This window comes from Ornithodoros turicata, chromosome 1 (assembly GCF_037126465.1).
Source record: "Ornithodoros turicata isolate Travis chromosome 1, ASM3712646v1, whole genome shotgun sequence".
Taxonomy (NCBI): Eukaryota; Metazoa; Arthropoda; class Arachnida; order Ixodida; family Argasidae; genus Ornithodoros; species Ornithodoros turicata.
This window is the reverse complement of record NC_088201.1, coordinates 80,565,646-80,581,905: the sequence shown is the minus strand read 5'-3', so window position 1 is coordinate 80,581,905 and position 16,260 is coordinate 80,565,646. Positions and strand designations below refer to the sequence as shown.

At 46.0% G+C, this 16,260-nt stretch overlaps 1 long non-coding RNA gene across 1 annotated transcript; it reads right to left on the bottom strand.

Annotated features, from left to right (window-relative positions):
* Positions 1 to 3,670: 3,670 nt before the first annotated feature.
* On the bottom strand, positions 3,671 to 15,096 carry LOC135401491 (uncharacterized). The gene is made up of 3 exons (XR_010424826.1): positions 15,015 to 15,096; positions 8,831 to 8,961; positions 3,671 to 3,887 (listed from the first exon to the last, which is right to left on the bottom strand). It is a non-coding gene; the product is annotated as an uncharacterized LOC135401491 (long non-coding RNA).
* Positions 15,097 to 16,260: the final 1,164 nt, after the last annotated feature.

Below are 16,260 nucleotides of genomic sequence, written 5' to 3'. Positions count from 1 at the left end.
CACCTCAATTTTTTATTGAAAAATTTTCGTCACCTCACCTCACCTCAAAGGAATTTTTGAGACTTTTCCTCACCTCACCTCACCTCAAAACTTTGTTTCGAAATTTTCCTCAACTCACCTCAACTCAATTTTTTTTTCAAGTTTTCCTCACATCACCTCACCTCAATTTTTTAAAGCTATTTGTGTATTCGATGTGAAGATTGTGTATTCGATGCGCGTTGGCTTTGAGTGACTGCCAATGTAAATGCATATATCTCAAGCGTGAGTGCATACAGGGTGCGGCACGAAACGTGTCATTCACCGGCTTAACGGAAAAATATGGGGTAAACAAATTTCTTCTGGACATTTAGTTTGTCACCAAATACAAATAGTTTCATCAATTTGCCATTGAAATACATTTTCAAAATTGAACTCATGAAATTGCTTAATCAATGTAACGTTTTTTTTTCTTCTTCTTGCTGGAGGATTTGGCATAGTCAATCATAGAAAACGCTTCGTGGAACGATTGTTATACCCGTAAAAGTTGCGCGGAAATTGAGGTTCAATTGCGGGTATGCGAATGACGCGCAAAGTCGGGCGTCAGATCAGCGGCGAGAGGAGGGCAGTCCCCGCCCAGATGAGAGACAGAAGCTGCGGAAAGAAGGAAAGATATCCCGTGTACGCGCGGGAAAAGTTTTCATAAAGTGCGCGTTCATAAATTTTTCCTCGCCTCACCTCAAAAACTTTTTGAAAATTTTCCTCACCTCACCTCACCTCAGTTTTTTTAATTTTCCTCACCTCACCTCAAACATGACCAGAAAAATTGGCCCTCAACTCACCTCACCTCAAATATCGTGAGGTGAGGGTGAGGAAACCCTCACCCTCCCACGCCCTCGTGAGGGTGCCCACATCTGTTGGTTTCTCTTAGAAGAGAGTCTTCGGTACCATATAAAAAGTGACGTTGTATCCGTTTGGCGGAGAGCGACGGAATATTGTTGTTGATTTTTTGTTTTCGTTAATTGTTTGCCGTTGTTGCGTGGTACGAGCTGAAGGGAACCCCGTCGAAAGGCTCTATGCACTTTGTTCTTGCGATGGTCAACGATGTTTCGCTCGGTGGGACTTTCGCGTCCTGTGGTTGAAACCACAGGACAAACCATGATTGCTAATTACCCAGCGATAGCTGGAGCCGTTTCCAAGGTGAGGGAGCTTGGTGGTGGTGAAAGGGCTTGCCGTTGTCGGCCTCAGGTGTCGGTAGAGGTGGGCAACGTCACGACTGACACCCTTGGGGAATGTGCGTCCTGGGCCTGCTTCTAAAGGAACCGTGCCGACTTATGTCTGAAAGCGTCTCAGGAAAACCCAGGAAAAACGCCGGACAGCACAGCCTGCACGGGATTCGAACCCGGGTACCTGCCCGTACCGACGTGACATGGCCAGCACGCTAACCACTGAGCTGGCAAGATCAGGGATGCAAGAACGAGCCAAGGGAATGTTAATGTTATTCCGAATGCAGTTATCCCTTTTTCTGTTCGTGGAACGTTAGAAGATACCTTATACTACTGGAGGAACGTTGACCTATATCCCTACCACTGCTGCGTGGACTCTTCATTCATAAGCAGCGTCCATTCCACAAAGGACCCAGAGCTGCGAAACTGCAGTCCTTCTAAGTTAGTCCATAGGAAATACCGTACTTTTCCTGCGTATAACGGGCGTCCTACACGGCGAGATTTGACCTCCGGACCCCGCCTATGCGCTATACGGCGGTACGCCTTATACATGGCATTTTTTATGGCGACAGCAAATATTGATGCATGGGTTTGAACCCGGACGACCTCGCCAGTAACTTGGTAGCAGTCGTTCACGACGGACGCTAAATACGGTGTGCCTTGTGCTGAGATTTCGACGCGTGATAACGTGTGGCGTGGCTCGTCTGTCACCGTCTTGATGGGTAAAAGCCATGAACTATTGGGAATTATTATCACGTAATAATTCGTCTCAACGGCATACCTCCATGTTTTCTGATTATAAGCACAGACATGCTGAGCTTGTGCGCGTTATATGCGGTATGTATACTGTTAACACCAAATTTTCGATTAGTGCGTGTTAAAGGCAGGAAATTACGGTTAATGAGATCATGGATGTCGTGCCTGTATCTTGCCATTGCGGTTCGATACATTCCGGAAATTTGCACCAGCTAGCATGAGTACATTTCCTTTAAACGGACCTCCCTGCTTACTTCGATGACGCCTGAGGTGGCTTCCACATTACTATAAATCCCTCATCATTATTTTCTGACCATGGAATGTCGCCCGTCAATAGGTTTCTAGCAACAGCATTTGATGTCCAAGTGGAGCATATCATATCCTCCATTCTTCTGCAGATGTCCGAGTGCAAAAATCGAAAAGGCATATTTATCCCAGAGCCGATTTTGTAGCATTTCGTGCTATGGCATAAACGTATTTGATGTCTGAACGTGGTTAAGAGTGCAGTGTTAGCCTGCAATATACCGGGTCTGCCGAAAATCCCTGTGCTGAATAATTCAGAAGCGGCTGGCACTCCCACGGTCGAAGAGTTGAGGAATGAGTGGCACATTTTCATGCGCCATTAATTAAAACCCTAAATTAGAAAAACTTTGGAACATTCAAAGAAAAGTTTGCGTCGACTCCTTGTGATTTTTTTTATCAATTGGTTCCGGTTTCCACATTTCTTACGTGGGGTAGCGCAGCAGTGCGCTCTTTCGCTGCTCTCATTGCGTGATCATCCGCCTAGTTCACCACAAGGGGGCTAGAGAATATAAAGAATAGCTGCAAGAGACGCTTCGATATCCCTTGTCTACCTAACTGGTACGCAACGATCGCAGGGCATTAGTCATCATTGCGATAAAAGCACACAGCCAGTTCAGGAGATTGGAGGCACACAACGAAAACGGTACGACAAAAGACGTTGTCCAGTCCAAGCTCAGGATTATGATGTCACAATTTCAAAAGAAATTGTGCGATTGGCTTATCACCTTTTCGAAAGCGTTATCGTCAATGCGGTTTCAACTTGATAAAGCTCAATACTATCTCGCCTATCCCACGACAACTAGAAGCGCTGTGTACCAGTCGTGCAGAGAAGAAGAAGGCTTGGGAAGAAGGAATACCTAAGCGTCTCTTGCAGCTGCTTCGTATCTTCGGTTAATCCCTTGTGTGAATCAGCAGGAGGAAAACGCAATTAAGAGCCGGATAGTCGAGCCAAAGAGCGCATTGCTGCTTTACTCCGCGCAAGACATATGTGAACCGAAAGCAATCTATAACTTGACAAAATCCCAAACTGTCGACGCCCCTTTTTTTTTTTTTTGCATTATTCGTTAAGGATCCCGATCGCTAAGGTACAGGTGCTCAGAGCATCCGAAGTAAAACTTCAAAGCTAGAATTTTCGCCTAACTGAAGAGCGTAAGCAAATGAGCCACTCAGTGGTCGGCTCTTGGCTGAAGCCTCAGGGATGCTTACCGAAACTAAAGCTTCCTTAGCGTTAACCGTTCCAGTATTATTCACCTGTGGGATTTTCGTGAAACACACGGTACAAAAATTAGTCAGATACGTTTAGCTTACGACTCATATCATCGTGACTGCAATTTCATTTTTACGAGCACTACACCATAGAGCACGTGTGGGGTGACACATTGCGATGAAAGGCATCTCACCTCTTCCTTTGCTTGTGGACTGAACATTTTCTCCACGTACATTCGGCCAACCACGTTGCCTGCGTGATTTTGAAGGTCCGTGACGCATCTAGTCGAACTGTCTTCATTTTTTGTGATGCCAACAGCAGCCTCGTTGAACTCCAAAAGCAGGTCTCGGAATCTTTCGTCCGTATATGGCCCGAAGAACGAAACAACTTGAAGGCCGAAGAAGTTATGGAGAGTACCCCTACATTGGAATAATCACATATCATATCACCACGTTTACACTTTCTGGTGCTTTTGCGCGACATGCTGTTTAAGTGGTCTGATGTGTACACTTAAATTTCGTATACCGGCTATTTGGTGTTGTGCTTCCTTGAGCGATTCACAATCGCTTCACGTAGGCTGCGTTCCCTGACCGTTAGTTTATCTGTATACGATGACATATCAGTATATTTTACTCGTCAGCAGTACACAGAGGTGTTGACTGATTGGTATTTCGATTCCTCGTCGTTGAACCGGGACGTGTACCAGTCAATTCTAGAGATCAATTTGATCTATAGAATATAATGTTGTAAGCGTATTCATACAGTAGTCCCGGAAAAATTAGACCGGCAGCCGCACTCTCAGCAATGCATAGAACGATGCCCTGAGGGAGTGCTGTTTTGCACAAAGGAATCGTGTTCTCGAAGCCGGGTGTTAACACATCTGCCAGTTTGGCCTATGTAGCTCATACCACATGTCAGGGGAATGTTGTAAACCACTTCTTCACAGCAGTCAACAAACTGTTTTTTTTGTGTTATCAGGCAGCCACTCTGCACAGCTGGAACAACTTAATGGGATCAGATAACAGCACCGGAACATTATGCCTCCTTGCCACATTCATTATGTTATGGATGAGATAGGCGGTGTACGTACGGTACAATGATTGGCCTACCAGTGCACCCTTTCTCTGGTGTTTTAATTTGATCTCTTTAAATTGGTTAGAAGGTTTTCAGCTACAGATCAGTTTAATGCTTCCGGGTAACCACCTTCGCGAAGCCTTTGCTTGGTAAAAGCTGTCTCTATAGGTACTGTACGCAAGACCTGCGTAGAGTTGCACAGACAGTCATCATAACAACGCTTCTGCTCACTATTTTTGTATGGGAAGAGTCAAAAGGTAGCAGTCCTTTCCGTGACCGTGGCCAGTATGCCCAACACCAATGAAGAGCAGTCACCTCCAGTCGAACCACCAGCGGCATGGCCGAGTGGGCTAAGGCGTCCGCTCGTTGGTGGTAACCAAGGTCGTGCTGAAGACTGGGAGGTGGTGGGTTCGAATCCTACCGCCGGCTGTGCTGTCTGAGGTTTTCCCTGGGTTTTCCGAAGACTTTCCAGACGAATGTCGGCACAGTTCCCCCTGAAGTCGGCCCAGGACGCATACTAACCCCCCTGTCCCCCACTCCTTCCTGCTATCCTCTCTCCGTCTGTCCACATCTGTACGTCGCTCATAGCCACAGTTGCTTCGCGGCGCTAACACCCAATCAAAAAAAAAAAAATCCAGTCGAACCCCGGCTTCGAGCACACGATGCCTTGGTGCAAAGCAGCACCCCCCTCAGGGCATCTTTCTATGCATTGCCGAGAGTGCGGCTGCCGACCTAATATTTCTGGGACTACTGATGAATGCGCTTTGAGGGAACAACACTGTAGGGAATGTGTAGCAGCTTTCCTTATGATACAGGTTGGGGGAAAAGTTTACGGAACACGCGAGCGAGCGGCGTGCTTTTTCTTCGGTGCGACACCCAAGCGGCCTGCGGTAGGCGGGTGAGTTCACTGCTTCGGAGGGGTGGAAGCATGCGCTGTTGGCGAAACAGTGGTAGTTCCAGTGTCGCCTGACGCTTGGGTGCATCTGGGAAGCGGGAGCTACCGCTGTGTGTCGCTAACAGTGCACCTTTCCTCCCCTCCGAAACACTGAACTCACCCGCTTCCGGTGGCCGCTGGTGTGTCCAAGGCATATCTGAACAGGTAGCGTAACTCCCATAGGCAGCCTGTGTCTTCCGAATGACGCCATGATTGAGACGGTCAGCGCCATCCATCCGTGTCGCAAACTACTACGACTGTAAATACGAGGGGTGTTCAAGTCAAGCAGGGACTTTCTGTCTCCTGAGTGTACAAATGGCTCGCGCTAGTTCTTTTTCGTCATTTTCACACGCGACAGGCCTCCGCGTTTACCACATGGTGGTCCAAAGTTTGTGCAAAACAGAAGACGAGGTGAGCGCGCACATCGAACAGCGAATTGTCATGAAGGTTCTCGTGAATGGAGGCGTAAAGTCATCTGAAATTCACAGAAGACTTCAGGCTCAGTATGGCCACGATACACTTAGCCGCAGCAAAGCGTTTGAGTGGTGCGAACCATTCCGAGACGGCCGTACATCAGTGCAGGACGATCCCGGCCCGGACAGCTGAGAGCCCAGTGTCAGAGTTCCTGAGAACATCCAACTTGTGGAGCGCCCGATCCTCAAGAACTGACGAATAACATGTCTGGAACTGGCTCGAAAGACGGACCTTTCTGTGGGAACGTTGAACACTATCATTCATGAACACCTCCAGTTTCAGAAAGCCGGGCCTCATCACCAAATGGGTCCTCCTCCTACAGGACAATGCACGCCCGCATACCGCATACCGCACATCTCACGACAGGCACGGTACAGGAACTTGGCTGGGAGTTGCTGACACATCCTCGTTACAGTTCAGACCTCGCCCCAAAGCCATTTCCATCTCTTCGGTCCACTGAAGGCTTTCCTTGGGGGCTGCCACTTCGGCTGCGACGACGAGGTCAAGAATGCGGTCCGATCATGGCTGCTACGCGCCGGTAAGGATTTCTACGCTGCTCGCATCCAAGCCCTCGTGAAACGCTTGGACAAGTGCATTAGTGCCAGCTGGAGATTACGTTGAAAAATAAAACTAATTTCTCGCCTCTAAGTTCATTTTACTTTTGCGAAAATTGAAAAGTCCCGGTTTGACTTGAACGCCCCTCGTAAATGACGTCAGAGATGACGTCAGCAGTATGACTAATAAGCACTGCATAATTAACCATGGACGTTTACATTCGCACACTCCGTTTGCGTTGTATTCAATTTCCCTTTTCCTGACCGAACCATACCAATCACCCAGTGCAACAATACCAGACAAGAAGAGAAAAAAATAAAGCATATCAGGTTTAATGACACATATCAATTCGAAAGGCGTACAGTTATCACAGATTTTGACAACTCCAAACACAAGGACGTCGTGATGACCACACAGAAGTTAGGAAGGTTGAATTAAGGTCCATTTCTCACCCAGAGCTATATTGACGCGTAGTGATTAGACGTTTGCGTTCTTCAATGAGTGGCCATAATGGGTCCATTGAGAAAAAAACATGACATCGTTGGTGCACAGCTGATTTCTGCTAGCGCTCACGCCATCTTGACCGGTCGTACCATGACGATTTTTTTTTTTGCGGGGCCAGCAAACAGTGGATGCATTGTATTCATCTGTTCACACGTGTTAATATTGATCTACAGCTAAGTGTACGAATTCCTTATTACAATGCACGGGCACACGGTGCACGGATAAACAAGCCCACTGTGACGCATGCGCAGGGGAGCAGGATTCGGAAATGTACTCTGGTGGTAGATGATTTCGTATATGTGCACGAGTGGGACAACGGACAGTTTTTACTACATCGAAATTTATGAATAACCTATTAGTACACACACAAGCCATACCGATGTTGTAAAGTTTTTTTTGTTTACGATCGAAACCTCTACTACTAACATCCAGGATCGCTCGCGTCTCATGATCATAGCCTTGCCGATGGGTCTGATTTCGTATTGTCGCTTGTTTTCGCTATACGTTTTTAGATATACCTTGGTATGTCGCACCAAAGAAAAAGTACGCCGCTCGCGTGTTCCGTAAACTTTTGTCCCAACCTGTATAGCAAGCACCAGCCTCTGCGTCAGCACGCCTTTGATCAAGCTACTTCCCCAAGAAATTCCTTATCTAAGGAGGGCGTGTGGCTTAGCTTACCACGTGGGAACAAGTTTTTCAATTATCTTTCTGTTTATCTTGTCGTGTTGTTTACGTTGGCTTTAAAGATCGGGCGTGTTTGTGGATAAACCTGAGTTTTGAGTTACCAGTCGGTATGTGTGTTTCTGCTCGTCCGCGTCTTTTTGCAGCTGAGGCTACAATGTAACGAAGCCACGTTCCTGCCTTGGCCAGCCCATAGCCAAACATAATGGCAAACATGCGGGTAATCGTTGTGCGCAGAATTTACGCAAACGAACGTCTGTATGGTACCTGCTAAAAGCTCAAAGAAGCAATAAGGGATGCGTGGGAGTTCATCGATACCGGCACTACACATGACCCAATTGAATGTGTTCAACGGCGTCTCCTCGTTATTGCTGCCAATGGGGGCCCTACGAACTACATTTATATAATACTTCAAGTGTCCCTACATTTTTGTGCTGGGTCAAAATTCAAAAATGTGCGAAAGGGTATTATATGACACAAGCTCGTAAAATAGAAAGGTATCTTTTCTGTGGTTTTCGACGATGCTGAATCCACTAGAACACTTTGGGTGAAAGAGAACGACAGAAGCTGGGTCAAGCTTCAAATGTGTATGAAGAACTACTCAGCTGCTCCTTTCATTTGTCTGATTGATTATATTGTTCCTCATAAATGTGGACGAACCCACGGTTCTGAGACGCAGTTCAAGTGCCAACATCAGGTATTTTTCTTGATGTTTTTAAAATAAGTACGTAAATGAAAGGCGCGGGACTTATGGTCGATAGAGATATATACGCCAGACGAGCATACAACACTTTTGCGTGCATAACAGACGATAACTTTTGGGGCAACACATTCGTGACCCGGTGTCTAAAATGCTAAGCTGAAACTCGATACCATCTAAAACTGACCCAATAAATTGCGAGAAACGTTTCACAGCCACAATCTACAGACTGTGGCCATCTTTCAAACAAGGCTACATATTGTGTGCCAGCATTCGACTCTGCGTTAGCGAAACCTGAGTCACTGGAATCCGATTTCATGCATAGACCGGCCATTATCCCTGTTTCGCTTCTATCACCCATCGGAGTAATTAGCATAATGGACTGGTACGCTGACTGTTTCAAAAAATTGCAGTGCTTCTGTCAATTTCCATAATCCTACCTGCGTAGAGTGGCAAGGTAGTCAAGCGTAGAATTGTAGTATTCCATTTCCCACACAACAACAGGCAAATTGTCATCGATGGTGATGTCTGTATTTCCGAACATGGTCTTGAAAAATTCTAGCCAATTCAGCTGAAAGAAACAAAGTCGACTCTTTATCTTCTGTCGTTGAATACAAAGAAAACACTCATTAGATAGATGCCGCCTCATAGACGACTTCAGAAGATCCGAGAGATCTTAGCGCCGATTTGACCTGTGTGAACCTCCTGACAACAAAGCAGGAGAAGGTCTGCAAACTTTTTCGGTTCCTCCTCTCTCGGCCGATTGTCCGCGAAGTGTCAAAGTCAGCTAAAACCACGGAGAAGGGAAGCACAGAAGCCGCACCAGCTCCGGTGGCGCAGCGGTAACGCGTGCGCTTGGAGACTGGGAGGTCCGCGGTTCGAATCCGCGGGCCGGCTGGGCCGTCTGGGGTTTTTCCTGGGTTTCCCTCAGATGTGTAATAGGCGTATGCCGGCACAGTTCCCCTGAAGTCGGCCCATGGACGCAGCTATCCTCCCCCCGAGCGGATTCCGCTCGGTCTTCCACTTCACCCTTTCCTCTCCTCCTCTCCACCACCTTTCCCTTCCCGAGAAACATGCCGCCTAATCAGGCAGGCAGACCTCTCGGGTTCCTCCCAACGACACTCCTCCTCCTCCTCCTCCTCCAGAAGCGGCTGTTTCGAACAGAGGTGCGTGGCATCCTTCTGGCGGTCGCTCGAGTCAAAACCGCCATTACTTCCTGTCCACTACGTGTCCTTTCTAAACTTCCGGTTTTACAACGCTTGTTGCTTGCGCTGCTCTCCGTGCTTTTCTGCTTTTCCAAAGTCATTTACTCTTAAAATGTGAGCACCATCACGAACCCAACGTTACGGTAACGTGTTCCTGCCCGGGCCGCGGCTCTCGTTCAACGGAATGCCGCTCTGTCACGGGAATATAACGTTTCATTCCCAAGTATGCACTTGATCGATTGTTTCCTGCGTGTGTTTGAATCATCTTAAATCGTTCGTTTGCGATGCCAGAGCGGCGCTGTGCCGAAGATTCAATTGATTTCCTCCATTGTTGTACAACTTTGATTAATGGCATTCTTTACCACATGAGGAACAAAAACACGAAACGTGGCCACGTCTTCACATAAACGCACAAACGTCGCTGCCACGCATGATGTTTCTAGTCCTGCGTGCTTGTCCTACAGACCGTAATTGGTCTTGTAATAGACAAGTAAACCTCCGAACGCACAGAAATAAAACTGCACGTGCGCGTTCATCAGAATGCTGATACCGAAGTCTGGGGTACACTCTTGGGAAAAAAAGTAAAAAAAAAATGTAGTAATGGCTGCAGTAACCACCGCTTTTCTCCCATTATTACCTTTTACCCGTGGGTACTACCAGTTTTCAGACCTCGCGATGCTGTACGCGTAGTACGTGCTATTGTTACTGTAACTGTACCACAATTACTATATTTCTACCGTCCAGTTGCTACCACATCCGGAATGCTAACGTTCGGGTATTCACGGCTATCGTTACTACCGGCCAAGGCACAGCACGTGGCAAAGCGGGTTTTTTTCTTGCGTGCTCCCTTTCCCTGGTAGATCAGATGAAATCTATTGTGAATTGGCCACCAGTCTGTTGTTCTCTGCTGCATGACAGCCCTCTCTCTCCTTTACATTAAGTTCACTTATATCTTTATCTTTAATAGCTTTAATTTCTTGTCTCTTTGCCGATCTAGACTGCTTTGCAGTTAGTGTTCTGCGTGCTCTGCCGTTGCTGCTGAAGGAGCAGCCCGACTACCTGAAAAGCTCTGTAAGCACCCCTGTTATGCAAACCATTTCTAGTTATGTCTCATGCCTTGAGGAACGCCGATAGCCACTGATAATCACGCGAACGCTCTGTCACGCGTATTTTTGAATAGTAACATCTCCAATTCCTCCTCCTCCTTCGTTTTTCACTTTCATTGCAATGTTTTCAGTGACTTCCATTGCACACGATGGCACAGAAGCAAGCTTAAGAAAATTGGTTTCGGAATGTGTTTTTGAGTAAATTCGGGTTAAACCCGAATTTTTAGGGAGGGGGGGGGGAGGGTAAATGTTGGCGGATTCGGGTTAAACCAGAAAAAGCAAGGACCTACCCATACATACGTATGTACAAGCCCTCCCTATTTCACTCGCAGAATTGCGGAAGACTTCCATCGCAATATGACATTTCTAGTCATTATGACTTTATATTTTTGTCCAATGAGCGTTGAATTGTACGCAGTATCCCTCCTGAACACGGATTTTTTTCGAAAATTCAATATATGATTGTGATGCTTGTATCTAAAGCGGGCTTCCTGGCGCACGTAAGCACTGCAGAAAGCTGCCGTAACAGGCCAGTTTGCAGGTGGCGCAGTGGTTACACCTTGCATGCAATGGCTGATATGTATTTTTTTACAAATAATTTTTGTGAATGATACCTATTTTGCAGTCATTAAATTTGAAATTAAATTGCTAACAGAAGGTTACTAATCCTGCTCATATATAGCCGTGACAGAAAAAGCACCATCTGGGGTATTGGCTGAGAATGAATATCAGGTGTATGTTTCCTCTGTGTAGATCAACTGGTACGCGAAAGCAGGACACTATTATTGCCAAACCATAAAGACTGGTTTTTGCTGTGTCCACAGAATTTAGGGATTCGTGCCACGGAATTCAAGGTTTGCCGCAGCCGAAAAAGATGGTCCTTACCCATGTATAATGCCTGTCATTAATTCACATGCAAATCGCTCCCACTACGGGTAACACAAACTGACCGACGCCCCTGAGCAAACGAATAGTCTCCGGAAGGGATTTTTGCCGTCAAGAAGCACTACCGCAGCTGGACTATTGCATGCAAAGTTTTGACCTGCTGAAAACGGTTCTGTAAAGTGGGCTTCCCGCAACGCTTTCATGTGCGCGGGAAAAGCCCGCTTTACGAATGGAATCAAATTGTGCACTTTCACAAAATTCTGTGCCAAGCATTGTCCAATTGCCCATTCCGCGCTGCATACTGAATTTTGCGAATTTCTGCGTAATCGCCATACTTTCTTCGCGAATTTTTTTTTTTCAAGTCAACGTTGGGCGATTGCCAGCATTTGACATGTGTTTCCTTGCATGTTCGTTAATTCTGACTTCATTAATTCGAACGTCGTTTGACTCCCACTGAAATTTGAATTAACAGGCTTTTACAAGCCTGGCTTATACTTTGACAAGTGAACAATTAAGCAAACAGTTTTGTGTGTAATCTTGCGTGCCATGCTCACAAAAAGCCACCCCTTTGCTTGACTATTTCCGTGTTCCTCGTCTCTGTGCTTCTCTTATTTAATGCAGCTTTGTTTTCCATTTACAGGATGTGTTCCCGTCATTGGTGTATGATGGAAAGCTTCAAGAGATCAACAACATCCGGGTAAAATTTGAACAGTTTGACATGGAGATGTCTGACGCGATAAGCGCCGTTGCAACACCGTTGGAACTTTACTGGGTCCTCGATGAAGTAGTATACAGCCCGGAAAATAGGAATACCTTGACAGTTATTGAGTACGCCACAGCGTTCTGTCACCACTGGCCATCCAACTTCTGACATCTCTGGAGAGTGAATAAAGGCCATCACCCCCACTATAAGACTGTTTTGTGCTCCTTCTTCTTTGCTACATAGAACACATGAAGATCTCACATGTTGGCCAAGCACCACGAAGCACAATGCATAGCCTCGTGCTTGTGGGTACTGCCTGCAGACTCGGGGAATAGTAAATGTATGAGTAGCAATGGCTACTATACTCTTCTTATTACTACATGCGGTTACCACATGAGCACTAAAATTCTGCGACAGCTGTTACAACCTTTAGAGGCAGTAAATTTTACTATCGCTTGGTCGCCAAAGGTACTAACTGCATACATAGTAATGTTTGCTACCCAGCTCATTACTATACATGGATACTACAAATGCAGTAGAATTCTGCGACAACCGTTACTACACTACATGCAGTAGCCATGTCGACCTGTTTTCTAAGCGTATATGGCAAAGGTGGCAGCTTTTATGATCAGATCGGTATAGTTACTTTGGCTGCTGCTTCGACACTGCTTTACTACTGCTACTTTGGCTGCTGCTTCGAGGGGGCATACCCTCAAAGGACAATGGTGAGAATTCATCAAGTGTTTCAAATGTGCTCCAGTCTGCTTTTGTTAGCTTCCAGCGAGGTGAACGTGTTCTCAGTGTATCGGCTGAAGAACAAAATTTTAAGATGACAGGAAAGTGGTCACTACCCCGAGGGTTTTGATCCACCATCCATTCAACATGTTTGAACAGAAAGGGACAGCATAAATAAAATGTCAGTCGCAGAAAATGACTGAGTAGCACTGTTTGCGTATGTGGGTGCTCCTGTATTTAGCAAGCATAGCGACCTCGAGGGTAGCACTCTTTCTAACATCTTGCCTCGGGTGTCGATCTTTGTACTTCCCCACAGGTGTTAATGTTTTTGTTGACCAAAAGAATAATAGGAACAGATTGAATTCGCAACACGACAAATTCGGCTACTCCCATAAACAGAACCCCCAAATGGGGAAAAATGGGGAAAAGACAAATGAAAAACCCGCCACTTTCACGATAACTATCGGCCAAAGGCCCAATCACCGGCTAGCATAGCGCACAATGAATCACGCGGTCTTAATAGACTGACTCCAACGAAGAGCTCTGAATAAATGTGACAAGCGTTGACAATGCAGCATCCCTCATGTCAAAGGCTTACCCACAGAACATTGTGGGCATCCAAATCACCCAATAGGATGAAGGATGAAGGCAGCTGATCGAGTAGGCTCTCTAACGGAACACGTGAAACAACGGTTGATGGAGGTAAGTATTACGAGCATAGAGTTATGACATTGTCCACACAGGTTTTGGACGGCAATGTCCTCAAGTGTTGTGTTACGTGGAATGTCCTTTGTGGGGAAGTGTTTACGTGTTAAAATTGCCACACCGCCAGACGCACGTCCTGAATCAAGCCTATCTTTCTTAAATATGTGCCACTGCCGAAAAGGGTTTGAATGACATGGACGAAGATTTGTCTCATGTAAAAAGATGCAGATGGCGCCATATCTGTCGTCATATCTGTCACATATGAAAATAGTCACGGAATGTGATAATGGTAATCGGTAGTTATAAAACGCTATATGACACTGTTCGAAGCAACGGTAGTCCCGTAAAATCGACCCATCACACATATAAAAATAGTCATGCAATGTCATAATGATCACCGGTAGTCATAAAACACTGTATGGCACTATTTGAAACAGCAGTAGTTCTAAAAAATCGACTCATCGCGCATATAATTAAAATAGCCTTGGAATGTCATAATGGCCGTCGGTAGTCATACGACACTGTATGACACTGTTTGATGCAACCGTAGTCCCATAAAATCGACTGTGTAGCCTTCGTTTCGCTTTGCGGGTATTGGCTATATCTGCGTGTTTGATCACGTTGATGCGCCGATTCTGTTCCTGTTACCTTGTATGGCGGTATCAGCGAAAACTTCCGGTACTACAGGATACGCGTATGATATGCGTCCCGGCGAGGTGTATCCCTATACCCGTCATAGCCAAGTCGGAGCTCCCCTCGTATACTATACCGCGTTGATTCGACAAAGGAATGCGGGAAGAGGCCGCTCCCACAATATATTTCCTTTGGCAATTGGATGCTCGGGGGGTTACGTACCCTTGACGTTTTGCGCCGATTCGGAAGAAGGAAAGATGTACCTCGATATTGGCACCTTTATTCACGTTTTAATTACAAACGCTGCAACGGGTGAATCTCGGTCACTTTGGATTAATAGTTAGTTTTAGTATTACGTACGCTGTCGCCTTTGCGTTCGTAAGGGATAGCGTGGCGGTTCCGCGCAATGCGCTAAGCTCTGCTTGTGTCTTACGCGTGCGCAGAACCACCAACGCTATTCCTTACGTACGCATAGGCGACAGCGTAAGTAATACTAAAACTCACTATTGTCATGATGACGGAATCCTTCATATCGCGAAGAGAAGTTTTATGCACTTTAGTGCCACTTAAGTTTTCTTCCACATATTCGAACACCTTACAGTTCAAGGCCGCACCAAAAGAAAAGCGCAGTTCGCACGTGCTTTATTCTTACCTGTGGTAATTCGTTTTGCAACTCACATACAGTTTTCCTGGTGTACCTGACATCGTAATCACGCCTCTCTTCCTGAGGTCGGGTTTTCTGGAAAAAGCAAGTCGATTAGCATACCTACGCCAGTTTTACATGACGACAGTGTTCGGCAATTAGTGTTAGCAACGCCATTTCGTGTGCGAATGTGAATTTCTCAAACAAATTGATGCTGATTTTCTTACTTTTGCCAGCTCAACCATGATGCCCACCATTTCATCGGCAAATGACTGAAGCTTATCTTCACCCATACTTTCTGCCGCCATCAGTTTAGTGACACCTTTAATGTAGTTTTTATAAGCGGATACAATCCTGCCGTTATGCAAAACAGTCTGATTTAGAAGCTGATTGCGTCCAACGACACCGAAATGCAGCTGATCCATCTGAAAATACAATAATGTCGTGGGTTATGACTATAATATACAGTCAACCATCGGTTTATGAATTCCCCCATTTTATGAACGGTATGCCGTGGAACGAAAATTTTGCGATGTGCTTTACACTCGTTTTACGGATCCTCGATTTCCGAACAGTGAACACGTTTTGTGGGTACGAATTGGAAATCCCAATGCTTTTTCACCTCGATTGATGAACAGATTACAATCGGTCACCAAAATGTCAGAAAAAGATGGAATTTGGAGCATGATATGTCCGCGGTAAGACTTTGCTGTTTTGAAAGTTGATAGAACAGGGGGATACTGCACGAGGAAACGTGACTCTTTCTTGGTGTCACGAATTGGCACAAAGACAGCTGTCATGTGGTGTTCGATTTCTGAAATACACACGTCTGAAGCAGCGAAGCGGAAGCGCTCAGCCCTTACCGCCAGGGTGAAAAAGACGACGATAGTAAGCAAAGTGTAAAAGTGCTACTGTGACTAGTAGATTCGCTTGGGACCACCCTGAAGGGGACTATACACGGGAACCACACACTACACGGGAACACACTTCGAAGAGAAGCATGACGATCGAAGCGTGCGGCAGTTGACACCTCAGGAAAGTAGACACAAGTGAAGGTAATGTGCAAAGCACTATAACCCAGTATTTCTGAAAATAAAAATCTTTGGAGAGTTCCGTCATTATAGAGCTCCTGGGGCCTTTGCTTTTGATTCCTGCACAGCTCGATTGATGAGTCCCTCTATTTATGAATTGCGAAGAAATTCCCGAAAACGCTATATCGAACCTTTTTAATGAAAATTCTCATTATTACGCGGTT